This window comes from Accipiter gentilis, chromosome Z (assembly GCF_929443795.1).
Source record: "Accipiter gentilis chromosome Z, bAccGen1.1, whole genome shotgun sequence".
Classification (NCBI taxonomy): domain Eukaryota; kingdom Metazoa; phylum Chordata; class Aves; order Accipitriformes; family Accipitridae; genus Astur; species Astur gentilis.
This window is the reverse complement of record NC_064919.1, coordinates 63,693,896-63,709,545: the sequence shown is the minus strand read 5'-3', so window position 1 is coordinate 63,709,545 and position 15,650 is coordinate 63,693,896.

Sequence of the window (15,650 nt, the reverse complement as noted above, 5' to 3'; positions counted from 1 at the left end):
CTTAAAGCAGACAGACTGCTGTAGATCTACTGGTCCCATCTATGCTAGTTTTTGAGCTTGCCCTCCAGGTCCACCCTGGGGCTGTAATACCCTTGCTCCCTCCCTACTGCAGGCCCTTAGGCCTTCAGGCCCTTTCCCACTCCTGTCCCACAAGCAACTGTGGCTTGTTTCTAGCTTTCAAAGGGGCGGGGGGGGGGGGGGGGGGGGGGGGGGGAGAAAAAGAAAAAAAGAGAAAAAGAGAGGTGCAAAGCAGGAGAGGGAATGTGAGTCAGAGACCAGTTCTCCAAGCTGTCAACCACTCATTCCCATGGCCCCTCTCAGGCAGCACCAGTACCTGTTTGTGCCCATACCTGGCATCCCACACAAGTCTGGTAGGCTGGCACCCGGTCCTGAGGATTATGTGCATGTGCGTGCATATGTGCACATGTGCATATGTATATATGCCTATGTGGAAGGCTAATTTTAGACAGAAGGTTCCTGCCTGGGTGCTGAGTCAGGAAACAAGCTGCTCATTGTCAGGTAAAGCATGCTTAGTCCCCAGCAGGAGGCAAAATAAGTCATTGCTCTCCAGGACAGCCCATATTTGATTTCCTCACTTGCAGAGGCCATTGGCAGAGAAGAGGAGCCAGAGCTAGCCCCTCCGCAGCCCCCACAGTCCCAGAGCCATGTGGGGAGCTGGGCAGGCGAGCTCTTGTCTTGGGTCCCCCACTCCTGTGTGCTCTGAAGCTGGCACCTCATGGGAAGCTAGGTCCAAATGCCTGGGATGGAGATGGCAATGGAAGACAAGCAGTGTTTAAAAAGGTGCTTAGCTAGTACTGGACACTTCCAAACGAATGCATGTTGGAACTAGCAGTGTTTTGCCTAAGGAAACACAAGCCCCGGAGAAAGCCATGTGTCACTGTATCCCTTCAGATCAGCCTCTGGATCAAAACAACAGCTCTCTGCCTGGGAGATCCAGGCATGTGACCTAGAAAGAAAAAGAAAAGTTGCTACAGGGAAATTCTGGGGAAAAAAGAGCAACAGAATGGCACTGTGTGTTCCCAGTAGCTGTCCTGCCTTCCTGCAGCTGCTGCCATCACCTGCCTAGTGTTCCCATCCCTGGGGCTCCTGGACCACCATACAACCAAGCCCATGGGAGACCTGGCTGCAGAAATGATCCAGGGAAACCTGGGAAGGACTTTTCCCAAACACAGCTCTGGGTCTAACACTCATGAACCCCCATGTCCTCTGAATACAGCTGACTGAGAAAAAGGGATGCACCCCCCACATTCTCCAGAAGGGTGAAGAATCAAATGAGAGTAAACATCAAGCATCTTGTGACAAAGTGGTTCGGGTGGAAGTCCCTAGTTGTGGCCTCATGGCCTGGTGTGGCTGCCTGAGCATGGGGAGGGTGTAGACAGGGGGTCGGGTGCTGCTCGCAGAGCTGGCGGTCGTCCGTGCAGTCATGTCCTCCAGCTCACGCACAAACGCACACCTCAGCATGTCAGCTCGGAGAGTGCTGACAAGGAAGAAGGAACCGGTGCACAGCACAAAAGCAGGGGTGCGGGACAGTTGTGTCTGTGTGAGATGAAACACACTTGGTTTTGCTTTGGAAGTGCAGAGGTATTTTTTCAAGGGAAGGCCAGTGCAATGCCATCACCTCTCTGCCTTAACTGGAGACGTGGCAGGCCGATCTCCATGACAACCCAGAGCAGCACATGTTGCATGGTTCTGAGCTGTCCCACCCCTCCAGTGAAGCAGGTCTGCCAAGCAAAGGGGAGCAAAAGGGTGTCCAAGGGAAGGCCTTGTGCGGATGACAAGGTCTGTGCGTCCCGAAGGATGTTTGATGTCCTTGATAAAACCACTGGTGCCTGGCTTTCCTCCACATGCAGGCATGTCCGTTCTTGTGCAGCAGCTGTTGGCAGCCGTGCTTCTCATTCCCAGCTGGTGTGGCAGGGTCTGTCCCGCACCACTGCTCCCCAGAGCAAGGGCAGACCGGTGGGATGCCGGATGGCTGTGTGACAGGAACCCTGGAGGTGACAGCAGCTGGAGGGAGAAAATGGGGTGCCATGAGCATGCACATAGCCAGCGGCGGCTGCTTATGACTGCTGTGAATGGCCTGTGCTGTACGGCTCTTGGCTGAGCAGAGCTGAGTATCCCGATCACAACAGTGTACATGAAGTCTACTTCTCTGTTCCATGGAGACTTCAAGGAGGGCACAGAGATGCTCTGGTGTGGAGATAAAGGCTGTGCTGACCTGTTTTGTTGGATACATTGGTAAATCACAGACTTTCTGACATGGCCGTTCCCAGAGGTGATGCTCAGGGGGACTCGATAGGCCTGGACGTTTCTGTCCAGAGTTGCACTTGGGTGTTTCCCTGATGCACTGGGTGTGATCCAAGACAGGACTTCACGGAGCTGCCAGATGAAGTTGTGAGGCTGTGGCAGAGCATTCAAGGCCTCATTATCTCTTTAGACACCTTGAGCCACTTTGTTCCTTTTGCCTCAGGTTCTCAGCTATAAAAGAAAAATAAATATGCCTTATGTCTCAAGGGTACTCTTAAGTTAAGCCTGTTAATTACTATAACATGTACAGTTATTATGGTAATGGAGCCTATATAAGCAGCTAAGAATTTCTGCTGTGCTTAAGCAGAGGAAAATATCATTAAATAGTTGTCAGTAGAAACAATAAATATCTTTGTTTCCTCACAAAGTGAGCCATCCCGTGCTGTGATCTAAGTAAGTGTATGCCACATAAGCTCAGTCCATATTGCACGGAAATAAGTCTTTTTGCAGGACTGTATGTGTATATGCTATAGCGTAGGCAAATGCGAGCTCTGTCTGCTCCTACTCTAAGGTAAAAAAACAATGAGGCTGTATTAGTGCAGATAACATGAGGTAAGTGCCACAGGTAAACTCCAAGAGCAAACTGTGCCTGCCTGCACAAATGAATGGCTGAACCATTCTCCTGGCCCTCATACACACAGTACGAGAGCTTGCTGCAGAAAGCCCCTGCATTCCCTTATACCCCAATGCAATAACAGCTGATCTGGGGAAAGTGGTTTGAAACAGCAAAAAAAGAAGCGAGAGAAGGGAAGTGTAGCTCTCCTGTGCCTATGATGGCTGCTTGCTGACTTCTGTTCATAGGAATATTGCAGTGCTTTTTACCTAAGTCAGAGGAAGTCAGCTTTAAAAGAAGAAAATTATGTTTAATGAGAGGCTGTTTTCCTTCACACCAGACTTATTTTTCACAATCCATTTCTATATATCTGAAGCCAGGCATTGATAGTGGGATCCCTGGCACGGAGCGCCTCTCTCAAGTGAGCGACACCAGCAGCTGCTGCTGTGGATTCCACAAACAGGGGAGCAAATCCTGCAGCCTCTGTGCAGCCATGGCTCCATTGCTACAGACCGCCAGATTTGTCCCAACTTACTTTTTCATTTTCCTTCAGTGTTTCAAAGTTCCAAATGCTCCTCAAAAGATTTCCACTGATAAAGTATATTTCTGAATAATCTGATGGCATTTGTTCAAGAAGAAATATGATCTGATGTAAGTAAGTGTCTAAGGAGATAATTTAAAAATACTTTTTTTCTTCCAAAATCTCTACTGCCAGTGCATTTTATGAGAGACAAAATTCCTTACTCGTATTAAACAAAGACCTATGGTTAGACCTCCTCTTTTAATCCAGAAGATTTCTGACATAAGGACGTTTTCTTGTTTAATACGTTCCTAAAGTATGCTGTTGACAGATACTTTGCCAGTAGTGAATTCCCCTGGGAAAGTGAAGTAGTATAGACTTCCTTCCTCATCTGAGAAAAAAAACCCACTGAAATGTGTTTTTCCAGGCAGCTGGTCAAGGAAGCAGGTGTCAGGCTCATAAGAAAGTCTGCAAGTTCTGCATCATAGCCCCCTTCTTCCCCTGCTCAGCTGATGGCAACACCCAACTCACACCAAGACCATTCCTTGTGTGAGTAAGAAAATACTTCCTTGTTGCCCTAAGGCACATTAAGCCTATGCTATATATAATTTGACAGTAATTTCTGCTGCAAGTTATAAAAACAATTTCCAGTTCACGTTGTCTTTATTTCCTGCCACAACTATCTGTCACTCATGGAAGCTAATGTTTCTCTCCAACTTGTCTGGCTGCTTGGTTTGGGTAGTTGGCAGATTTGGCTGTATTTCCTAATTTCATAAATGTCCTTTCCAGCCTTCCTCCTCTCCTTTCTCCCCTGTAGCATTTACATCTATCCCTCTGAAGACTCCACTAGTCTCCCCCTTTCATTTCCAGATCAGTATCAAAATCCCCATCCATCTGTGCATTTAAAACCTCTGAGGACTTGCTTGCCTTACACACTGGGCTCTGTTATGCTCGCCCTTGCCTGGCTCCTCCTGCTTGTGCGGTACCAGCCTCCCCTCTGCGCCGAAGCACAATCTTCCCTTGTTGCGGCAGCCACCGCCAGCTCACCCACCCGAGCCATCTGGACCCACAGCCCTCCACTTCACCGAGTCCTGCGCTGCTCGGCTTTAGGAGCTTATCTGCATGCCCGTCCCTTGACAATTAATTTCTTTCCATCCTCTGCTGTTTTTTGGGCTGTAAATCAAGGATTACTATTGCACTCTGCAAAGTGTTTTAGAAAGCAAGGTGAATTGGGCACTCCACAGATTGAGATGAGATCATGTTGTATTTTATTGTCTTAAAAAGTGTTTGGCAGACAGGTACTACATCGTGTACCATGGTAACAGCTGATGGAAGGAAAGATATTATAAATACACACACCACACAGAAGTCACTCAAAAAGTTGCTATTTTCAAGGGTTACTTCATGGCACTATATAAGACATCATTATTTACCTCCTTTTATTATTTCCTTCTTTTATGTACTCCAGCTTTGCAAAGAGGAAATAAAAAATGGCAGCTTCTCAAATTTGGGTAATTTTGGCAAAAGTCAGATTTATAATGGTCATTATTGTATGCGCGTGATTTCCTTCAGTAAGGGTTCAGAGTGCCTTCTGTTTTTTGGTGGATAGTGTGAAGTAAATCCCTAAGAATACAAGAAAAGCAAATAAATATGAAGGGAGAAGATGAAAACAAGTGGGACACTGACTTAGAGAAACAGATTTACTGCCACAAACAAAGCACCAAAATCCTGTTAGTGGCTATGGGAGGTGCCAGCAATAACCTAAGAGCTCAGCTTGTAATTTTGCCTTTAGTTCTTTTTTTTAAGGTGCATTGTTTAGTCTGTTTTCCTGCAGGTCTGTGGGTGTTGTCTCCTAAATTTTCATGTGCTACCAAAGCAAACCAGCTCCCCCCAGGCTTGCATGCATCCTCACCAGGTAAGAGCATGCTCAGCACTTGGTCCAAGCTGGCTCTGCATGATCCACGCCATGTCGATGCACACCAGTCAGGGTGGCGCTGGAGGCTCACTGTTCCGCTGACAGGCTACTGCCAAATGCTTAAGGGAACTTCTTATGGTTTAACTCCTAATTTTGTTTCTCTCTTCTAGCTGGCTACTCACTTTCATAAAACTTAGAAGAAATTATTTATCTTTAAGACTTCTGCTCCTCTTCCAAATACAGCTGCAACTGACCAACAGGCTTAAAACTTACTAGCAGGAAACCAGCAGGAAAATGGACAGAAAGGGAGTTAACAAGATCCCTGAGGCCTTGCTCTGGCAAGAGGCCATGCTGCTGCTCCAATAGCACCACCGCTTCATGTTAATTTTAGCACTCCTCACTGAGCGGGTCTCACACCCCAGCAGTTGCACCTTCCAGGTACAGCCAAAGTATCTGTGTGGAAAGGAAGGCAGATGATCTTCAGTTCATGTAGCAAAGCGAGCTACTCGAAACTGCTTCTGAGTCTTGGTGGTAGGGACGGATGTGAAAAACAACTTGCATTTTTATAAAGATATACGAGGACTTTTCTCCCACACTGCAGCCCAAAGCCTGCCTAGTCAGTTTAAACTTGACAGGATCCCCTCAGCTGAGCTGCCATTTGCACGGAGACCAACAGCTCCACCTGAAATGCATTTCTCAATCCAACTGACCTGAATATTGACAGCTACATCTGTTCTAGGAAAACTTCCCAATTCTGGGACACCAATGGATGACTCTGCTACATCCCTTTGTGGTATCGGGGTGAGACCTGGTCACCCCTGATCCCTACAAAGAGAAGCAGCATGTGTGCCACAGGTGGGAGACACAGTATTCCTTGGCTAGGTGGCCATAGCTGGGATTTGAGTCCCTCTCCAGGAACACGGTGTGGCAAAAAAAGCTGGAGACACTATGTGCTTCCTTGGATTGGCATTTTAACCCCCCCTGTTCCTCATATCACTATTTACAGAATACAGATGGTAGTAATGCTTCTGACTCGTGGTTTCTTTCTCACCCGGAAAGCGCAGCAGGGACTGTATCTAAGCCCGTGTTTTGACTGCACCCACCACAACCATACCATGATACCATTTTGGGCTTTTGTGTACTACTTGAATAAAAAAAAGCATAGTGATATTACAGGTTGCTAGTGACAGAAAAAGTATCTGTATGTGTGATGAGCAGTGATTCAAAACCTAGTTCCAGCTTTGAAACCCATTGCCTTGTGCAATTTCCAAGCAACAGCACTTTTCTGGCATTGGTAAGAAGGACAGGAGGATGCTTGCCAAGGTCAGATGGCAAACTGGGATAAACCTTGCTGAAAGGCCAGGCAGACTCCCTGCTGGTCCCTTTCAGTAACAGTCAAGGAAAATCTGCTGAGCTAGGTAAATCGCTAGTGACAAGGACAGTTGTTCTTCCCCAAGAACTGGTTCAGACATGTGACAAAGCATCAGGAAGCAGACAGTGATATTCTTCTGCCACATGGGAGTCAGTACAACATGTGTCCAGCCTGCTTGCCACTTCTGTGCAGCTTGAGTACATATAGTAATCGTAGCTGGTGTGTACTTGGTCTTCTTCCAGGACCCTCTAGAGAGTAACAGAATTAGATCTCTTGTGAGCTAAAAGCACCAACTTCAGCCAATATTTTGTGAGACTGTTGGCCTGCTGCAGTTTATATCCAAATCAAATCCTGCCAGTAAACTGGACAGAAGTTTAGCATGTCAAGTTAAGTGGTTTGCATGATGTCTGCACAGAGCCAAGAATGGGTTTCTCATTTATTTGGAGGGAAACCTCATTAAATGTTCCATTTCCTATCAGTATTGCCTTTTATGGGTGATAGTCAATGACAGTCTTAGGCTACCTGTTATGTTGCTGATTAGCGTGTGAGTAACAAGCCCTTTAATATATTAGAGCATTCATTTGAAGCCATAGGCTGCAAGTGTGAGTGAGTGCTAGCAGCCTGATAGAGAGGAGACAGAGATCTCTCACAGTTCCTTATGTAATCTTCCCTGTAATTAAGATAAAGAGTCATTCTAGTTAGTAAGCTTTGAGTCAAACTTCCCTTTAGCCTTGAAGAAAGAACACTGCCATTAATTAGCTACGCATGTAACTGCCAGTGAAACCCTGGAAATTACAGCTGAAATAAGGAGCGACCCTATCTGAGTGCAGCTGTATTTCGCTTTCCTGCAATGTAAATGCATTTTTCATAAATATGTTCCTGTATAATGCAAGTTTTACTTGTAAAGACTTCCTTTGGATGTAATCAAACTTACATTCAAAGCAGATTCAAAAGGCTCCCAGTACACAAGCTGAGAAAATACGAGCAAGATTAAAGCAGAAAGTATATACATCATCTAAAATGATTTGAGGAAATGAAATGAGCTGTGCTATGAAAACTAGAACTAAGCAAGCTTCATCTTCTAAGGATTTGTATGCGTTGCCCTATAGCCTTCCCCTCAAGCAGTCTCCCTGAGATAAACCCAGCTCCCTACAATGCACTCCTCCTCCACCTTGTCCTCCATGCCATGAAGGGCAGCAGGTGGTTCAACCCAGGCAGCCACTGCCAAAAGCAATATATAACAGTGAAGCTCTGCCCACCATTCCCTCCATACGGTACTCTTCCACCCAGGACCTGAGTTTCAAAAAACTTGGACTGCCCTTGCTTACTTTTCAGACATCTCCTTCTGTACTGCACTTGCTTGAAATCTGCAAACAACTATTGGGATGGAGAGAGGGAGAAATGCCAGTAAAAATAGACAGGAAGGCATATGGTCAATGAGACTGGAAATGTCTTCTTCCAATAGAAGGTCTGGCTAAAACAGAGCAATAGTTATTTATAAGCCAGCACAGCGAAGGCACTCCCTGAGGTAAGAGAGATGTTCTCGAATGACATGGAGAACAAGATCAGTATTGCTGCTTAGCTCATTATTTTATCCCTCACTGGATGCTGACCCCTCTTGTTTTCCTTTCTCTGACCTGCTGCCTGGAAAATTGGGATGGTGATTATAGGATCATTCAAGAACTTTGAATGTAACATAGCTTTTGATGTTAGTGAGAAAGGAAGAAGGGCTATATCCATATCTTTAACAGCTACAATAGTCTAATAATTTGCTGTTAATAATAGACCTTCATTTATAGGCTTAGTTACCTTACCAGAGTATTTCTGATGTGTATTTGCACGTCTTACACGCTACTTGCAGCTGTTGCAGTCTTAAGTTAAAGATGGGCCAGAAGTATTGCATTCTTGAGAAATAGCCCCTGTGATATTTTGCAGTCAGGGTATCTCTGTTGCCAAGCATGCTCCATAGTGAAGTGATAGGCATATAACAAGCTGGTTGTCTGGCTGCTACATACCACAGATTAGTTGTCATGCCTCGGTCAAAACAACAAAGCGTGAAATACTTTTCCCTTTACTGAGAAATACAGCATGTCATAATAAAAGACAGGCTCCTCTCCACTCTTACAAAAGCAACTTCCATTATACATTTTGCTTAGGAAACTGTCTGAACAATCAGATAAAATGAAGAATACTTGCAGTATCTTCTGTCCATAATTTGTCTTGAGTTACATGAATTAAGAATATCACTTGTGTCTCTTCTGTCATAAGATAAAAATGACCACAGATGAATGCAAACCATTCATTTTTATGGACTCCATGTTCAAGAGAGTTTAATCAATGTCACCGCATGCTGTAATTTGCATCTGGATATATTTCAGCTGAAATAGGGCTAAAATCACAAGTAACTAGGCAACTCCCCCTCGTATTCTGGGGGTTTGTTCTATTCCAGTACACATATAGAAAGTGATGGGCTTCTGAATGATGCTAGTAGGAGTACAACTGTAACAAAAGACAGCTAACACTTTTTCAGATTTCTTGAATGTGGCATTTCCTAATCCACCCTCAGAAACTGTCGATACCTTTTGCACCTTTTGCCCAGATTTTCAGAAATGTTAATTAGGTGCATAACCAATATGCGGGAGGATTCTCAAAGGTCATTTAGAGGACAAGCTTTGATGGGAACAAAAAATGTACAGTACTGAACAGTTCACACTAGCTCTAAAAAAAAGTCCAAAACTTTCTCTTCATCTCATAGAAACAAAGGCATTTTTCCTCTCTTGGTACATCGTACATGAACTGTAAGATCAGGACAAAACACTTCCCGAGATGAATCTGCAGCAAGGAAAAAGTTAAACAAATTTTTTACAAGCAAACAAAAAATGAAGAATGCAGGGGACAATTTATAGTGCACTGAATCAGTTCTGTGTGCAATTTGAGACCCACTTTTTATACTGGCATAACAGGCTGAAGAAAATTTTTTTTTATCATCATTGTGCCACAGTTTCCATGTGTATTCTCCTATTTATTTACTGTGCAAATGTACCATAAATCCTTTTGCTGCTCCATTTGAACTGTGCAATAGGATAATGGTAGGCTTGCTTTGGGCATCTTACAGTCATTGCCACTTCTTATCTACTGAGTCATTTCGCAGGTTAATAAGAGGTGACAGTCACCAAGGAGTGCCTCGTAAAAACTTGCCTTGTCTGTAACTGGTTGAAAGCTCTTTCAAATACTGTCACAGTGGTAACAGCAGTGTTGCAGCAGCTGTGATGGTCTGAGGACATAGATGAAGAGAGGTCTATGGGAAGGGACAGAATTTCTTTTAAGCCAACTAGTACAGCTGAAAAAACTAGACTGAGCTTGCAAGGCCTACAAGCTTCTCTTCAGGTCAGAAACATTAAGAGCAAAATTAAAATCTAAATACAGCTCAGAAAAAAGGAACATGGCACCTAGAGAGAAGCAAAGGTTAAGATTCTCACTGGTCTTACCCTCACACTTGATGGAGGTAAAAAGGAGCAGCCCGAACACTAGGAATATCTTCCTGATTCCAGCTCCTGCTAGGTCTTTCAACCTTACCTCCTCCTTGGGACTAGGTCTTTGAACTCAGTAGACACCCACTGTCCAGTCTAAAGGTGAATTTGTACCTGGGCATGCCACTGGCTGCATCTTCCCATCTTCCAGCAAGAGAGCATCTTCTTGTTAATACTGGATTTCCACTTAGTTTTATGCATCTTTTTCTTGAGCTTTGTTGCTAACTTGCAAGGAACATTAGTTACATAGAGAACAGTGATCATGCACCACAATGGACCACTCAAAAGTCACAAGGAATGCTTAAATGGGAAATGTGCCTTTTAAGGTTACTGCATGCATGGAGATTTTGGCAATTGATTTGAAAAGAAAACAGAAATAGAATTACGTATGAGGTAGCAAAGAAAGCACTCGGTGTGAAGGAAAGCTGATGGTACAAATTTTAGATAATATGAAAGAAGAAACAGACTTCTCTGTAGTTCGCTTTCATTCTGCCCCTCCATGGGCTTAGCTGCCTTGTCTTTTATGTTTATGTCAACAACCTGCTGCTTGTTTCAATAGTCTGTTTATTTTTGCAAAAAAAACCTATGAGCTAGGGAAGCTCAGGAGCTTACCCATGTGCCAGGGTGGGGGACTTCCCAGGGCAGAGCTGTGGCAGTTGTTGCACCTTACAGAACAGGCTTTTGCAAGAGGGACAATGAATGTGGAACTATTTTCAGAACAAAACACAAAATCTGTGTTCAGCTTGGCTTTTCACATGCTCAAAGCTAAACAACACAACTACTCCCTCATGCAAAGAGAGACCACAAAGCTCACAACTAGAAATGCACTCACAGCCCCTCTACCACATAACCAAACTATTCTTCAAAAAGTTGGAAAGGTGACCAGGAGAGAGGCACATTATGGTGATGGGGTGAGATGCAGCCCCTGACTGACACATGACAGAGTAGATGCAAGACAAGTTTATAAAGAAATCCCATGTGCACACTGCAAAAGAGACTACCAAGGGCACACATCTCCATGCTTCATGACAAAGAAGTAAGTTCAGTCACTTTTTGGGTGGTGCTGTCATACTCCTCCATCCCCTCAGTTTTCTATGCCAGTTTGCATGCTATTTGGGGGCTCCACAGTGGGGATGAAGTGCTTAATTTCTCTTGGATCTACTGGCTCCTGTTTTTTCGCTTGTGTGGATTTTTTTTTTTTTTTTTCCAGAAATACGCAAAGAGTAAGAGAGTGCAGAAAACCCTCAAAACTTGCCCAAGCCTTCAGAATCATTTTACTCAATGTTGAGAGCTGCCTGGCCCAAGGACAAGGGTGTTTGTTCAAGCACATCAGATTCACCACCCTATAGAAATTAAAGTGCCAATGCTGGAGTATGCTTCAGCAAAATAAAATTCCAGTGAAAGAATATCTTTACCCCCCAGCACACATCCACCAGCTCCTTTGTTTCTGTTTCTGCTGATGATATGATGATGGAGAGCACATAAAAAACAAGCACAACGGCTTCTTCACATTTTTATGTTGTGATGACATAAAATTCTTCCTGGAATATAAGATGAAACTGGAAGATGCTATTGCTGTAGGTAAGAGAAAAAGAGGCAGGAGTTCCAGATAATGTGCAAAGGAGCCTATGAAATGTGTAGCTGTAAAATGAAAAGTTTCAGATTAAAAGAGAGAATTGTCAAAGGACTGATGATATTTTGGTTGTTAAAAGAAAGAAAAATCTGACATTTTATAAATGATGCTCAAGCCTTTCTCCAGCCCGTAAATCTAATACATGCACTATAAGATCACAGCAAAAACTTTTGAAAAGCACTCATGTTTGGGCAAATCTCCTTGAAATGGCAGCCACACCTGGCCAGCGAGTCCTGTGAATAGTTACTGCCTTCCATTTCACAGGACTTGAGGAACCTGTGGCAGTGCTTCAGAAAGAACTTCTGAAGGACTTTGGCTTTCAGCAAGTGCAACGGGTGTAACTTTTTCCCCAGTATAAGAGGTACTTGCAGCATGATTAGAAAGCGATCCTCCACAGTACATGGTTTCAGTTCACCAAGAACCAGAAAGAAAGAAGGTACCAACCTGTATTAAGCAGCGAGGTCTGGAAGGCATAGCATTCAAGGAGCATAATTTGACAATGTGAAATTTCACAACAAGCACAGATCTAATTTAAAAGTGATCATCCACTGTATTGAAACAAAGTCAAACTGATATTTACCAGCTGCACACTAAAATTGACTGTTACTGGGACAGTCCACTTTAACAAAGTTAACCATCAACAGATTCTTATATCTAAGCACTAGCATACAGACAGTAATGTGCCTTTGTTGTATTTTTTCACCGGTAACTTAAGGTAGCATAAGAACCATGTGTTTTGAATGAATGTTAAGGTAGAGGAAAATGGATGACTTCTTTCTAAGGAAAAAACTGTTTTATTTTTAAACATGATGTGTAATTCAATTACATTGTTTTCTCCTCTTAAAAATAAGTGTAACTAAAATTAAGTGTGAAATTATGGCAACACACAGTAAAGCTTAAATGTATTGTGACTTAAGAACATACTTAACATTAAGATTCAGGCAATGCATAATTACTACCAATATTTTAAAGAAAGGGGGAAAAAACCAACCAACCAAACAAACAAAGAAAAAACCACTGGAGTTAGAACCAGTTTGTTGAAGTGATATTCTGACTTTGGGCAGATTCAACCTCCTCAGAAAGTGCAGAAAGACTGTTTTCTTCATTTTATTTATTCAGCATGTGTCATGTCAATGAGGTATTCTCTGAAAACTGAGAAACTGCAAGTTAAAAGGAAAATATGCTTTCCCCAAAACAAGGTGTGGGAGTCAGGAATCTATTAATTCTACCATCTGAAAGAACATAGGCCCTATGCCAGCAAATATCCAGATAAACAAAGTATTTATGGCTTCTAGAAAGAAGTTAGAAACCTGAAGAGGAGTCAGAAGCTTAAGTGTTTAATTAATTCAGTTCTATAATGATTCCTGTATTTACAAAATTGTTGTGCTTTAAATGCAGAAACAAAATAACATTCAAAATAAAACCTCAATGTGTGAAGAAATGTTGAATGGCTCAGATGACAGTGCATGACAAAGCCTGTCCAGAGAGTCTCAGAGCCATCCTGTGAAAATGGAAGGACCACAGTTCTGAAATCCCAGACGGGACATTAACAAGTTTGCTCTTAATAAAGAACTGTTTCTAACAAAACCAGAGTTAAATATATTAATGAAGCATGTAGAAGGGCAGATACTAGAGGAAAAGAAAAGAGGAGGTGAAGGGCCAGCACCCCTACCCCCCCAGGGACGACCATTTGAGAAGATACAGGAAGGCATGTTCTGTGGCAAGGCTCCATGGCTATGCAGAGACCTGCCTAAACACTTGGTTAACATTAAAGAGACAACCTTCCTTCTTAGTAATACAGCTGAGAGAGAATGAGTTTCTCTTTGCCTTCTCCCTAAACCTCATCCCACCTTACACCGTAGTAAAAAGCTATGTTACAGTATACCGTAATTTTGATGCAGTACCGTCTGCCACATAAATGTAAGTGGGGCAGGGAGGACCCACAAGACATGCTATGATTCAAAACCTTTGGAGACATTCAAGGAGCAAGTCAGCAGTGATCAAGGTTGCCCTCCATCAATTTTCTGAGCCATGGACTTCAACCTTCATTCTCTCAGATGATGTAAGTTTGACTTGCCTTATGTACTTTACAACAGAGATCAAGTTGTGTATTCCATGACCCAGACCCTAAGCCTAAGTATATTAAACTTATAACCCTTAATTAGTTAATTAATTAATTACCTCACCCATTAGAAGAGGAAAGAGATGTGGAGTAGAATGAGTTAACTAGTGTTCATTTGGCAATAGTTACAACCTTGCATCTCTGAACATTGAGCTAACATGATGAATGCAGGGAAGTGGTTTATGAATATTCCATATTTTCAAAAAATCCATATAGTGTAATACTGCTTCTAGTATAGAAATAACCATTACCAAAATGTAAGAACAATTCCCAAGCCTCCAGTGCCAACATGCCATAGGAAAGCAAAGATGACAGCAAATAGGAGTATGGCTTGCACCAGGAAAGTTTCAGCCTCATTTTATTTGCTTTATTGGAATTAACAGAAGATCTAATCAAACAGATTTTAAAAGAGTGAAACAGATCACAAATATGCAGTTTCTGTTCTTTGTTAAGCTGAATATGTTTTCATTGCTACATTCAGATGACAAGCAGCTTTGATTTTCCCCTGATAAGCAAATGGCCATCTCTTGGAAAGAACACATTTTGAGAGATGAATAGCTCATGTGCGTCTTATCTACTTTGAATTGATGCAGTGTGTTTTCTTCAAAGCAGATTTAAAGCTGAGAAAATGTTAAGGTGACCTAGTTGTACAAGCCAGAAGTAATTAATTTTGATCAGCAAAGTCTCAGCAAAGTAAGAGATATTAAATTAAATACTTTGAGCCTCTTCGGTCTATTTTGAAAAAGCGAACTGAGTCACCCTGATGGAAGCAGAGTATTTTCAACACTGTTGAAGCAGAGTTGATTGAACATCTCTGTGTTTTGAACGTGGGTGGAGCTATCCTCAATTTGTATCTAACTTTAATGCATTAAGATGATCTTTCATTCATACTCATCAATAAAAAGAATGTAGCTGTCAGTCAGAAACCCCCAGCAGAACAGGGAGAAAGCTGATCAAAACCAGACTTATTTCCCTTAAAACTAAACAAGGAACAATGGCAACCAGCTCAAAACGTCTCTGAAAGGATGATGCATACAACAAAAATCCAAATTTTGTTCCAAATAAACAGCACTTTATGCCATGTGAACTCTAAATTATATTAAGCAGTGACTTAATACAAATACAACTGATCTGTGGAGAGTTATGTAAACATCCTACTACAATTAGCCATCATCATTTTCCTTTGCATATGTTCATAGGAATATCCATTCTTACCACACTGGCTGGAGGCCAGCTACCAGAAGTTATACAAATGCATTCAAGACAAGGAAATCCTAAACTATTACTTCTCAGTACTGCCTATCCCCACCGAACTTGATGACACTAGACTTTGGCTTCACAGCAATGAGGCCATATACATAATGTTCACTAGCAGCCTTCATTTGTTTCTGGAAGAGGAGAACCTCGATCCATACCACTCCTACCCGTTTGACAACAGTGCCAGCAACAGACGCCCAGAGCCCAGAGGAGGATCACAGGTCAGCAGGAGAGCACCTGAAGAGCAGCACAAAGGGATTCCAGCCAGTAAGTCAGCTTCATCAGGGGCCCAACTGTAAGACACTGCATCGGGTGTTTGTCTCAACATTGCTAGGATGTCAAAGTCTGGCCTTGAAGGATCAGATTGTCGGGATGCCACAGCTTTGTGGTGGTAGCTATTGCAACGATCTCTTTTCCTTCTTT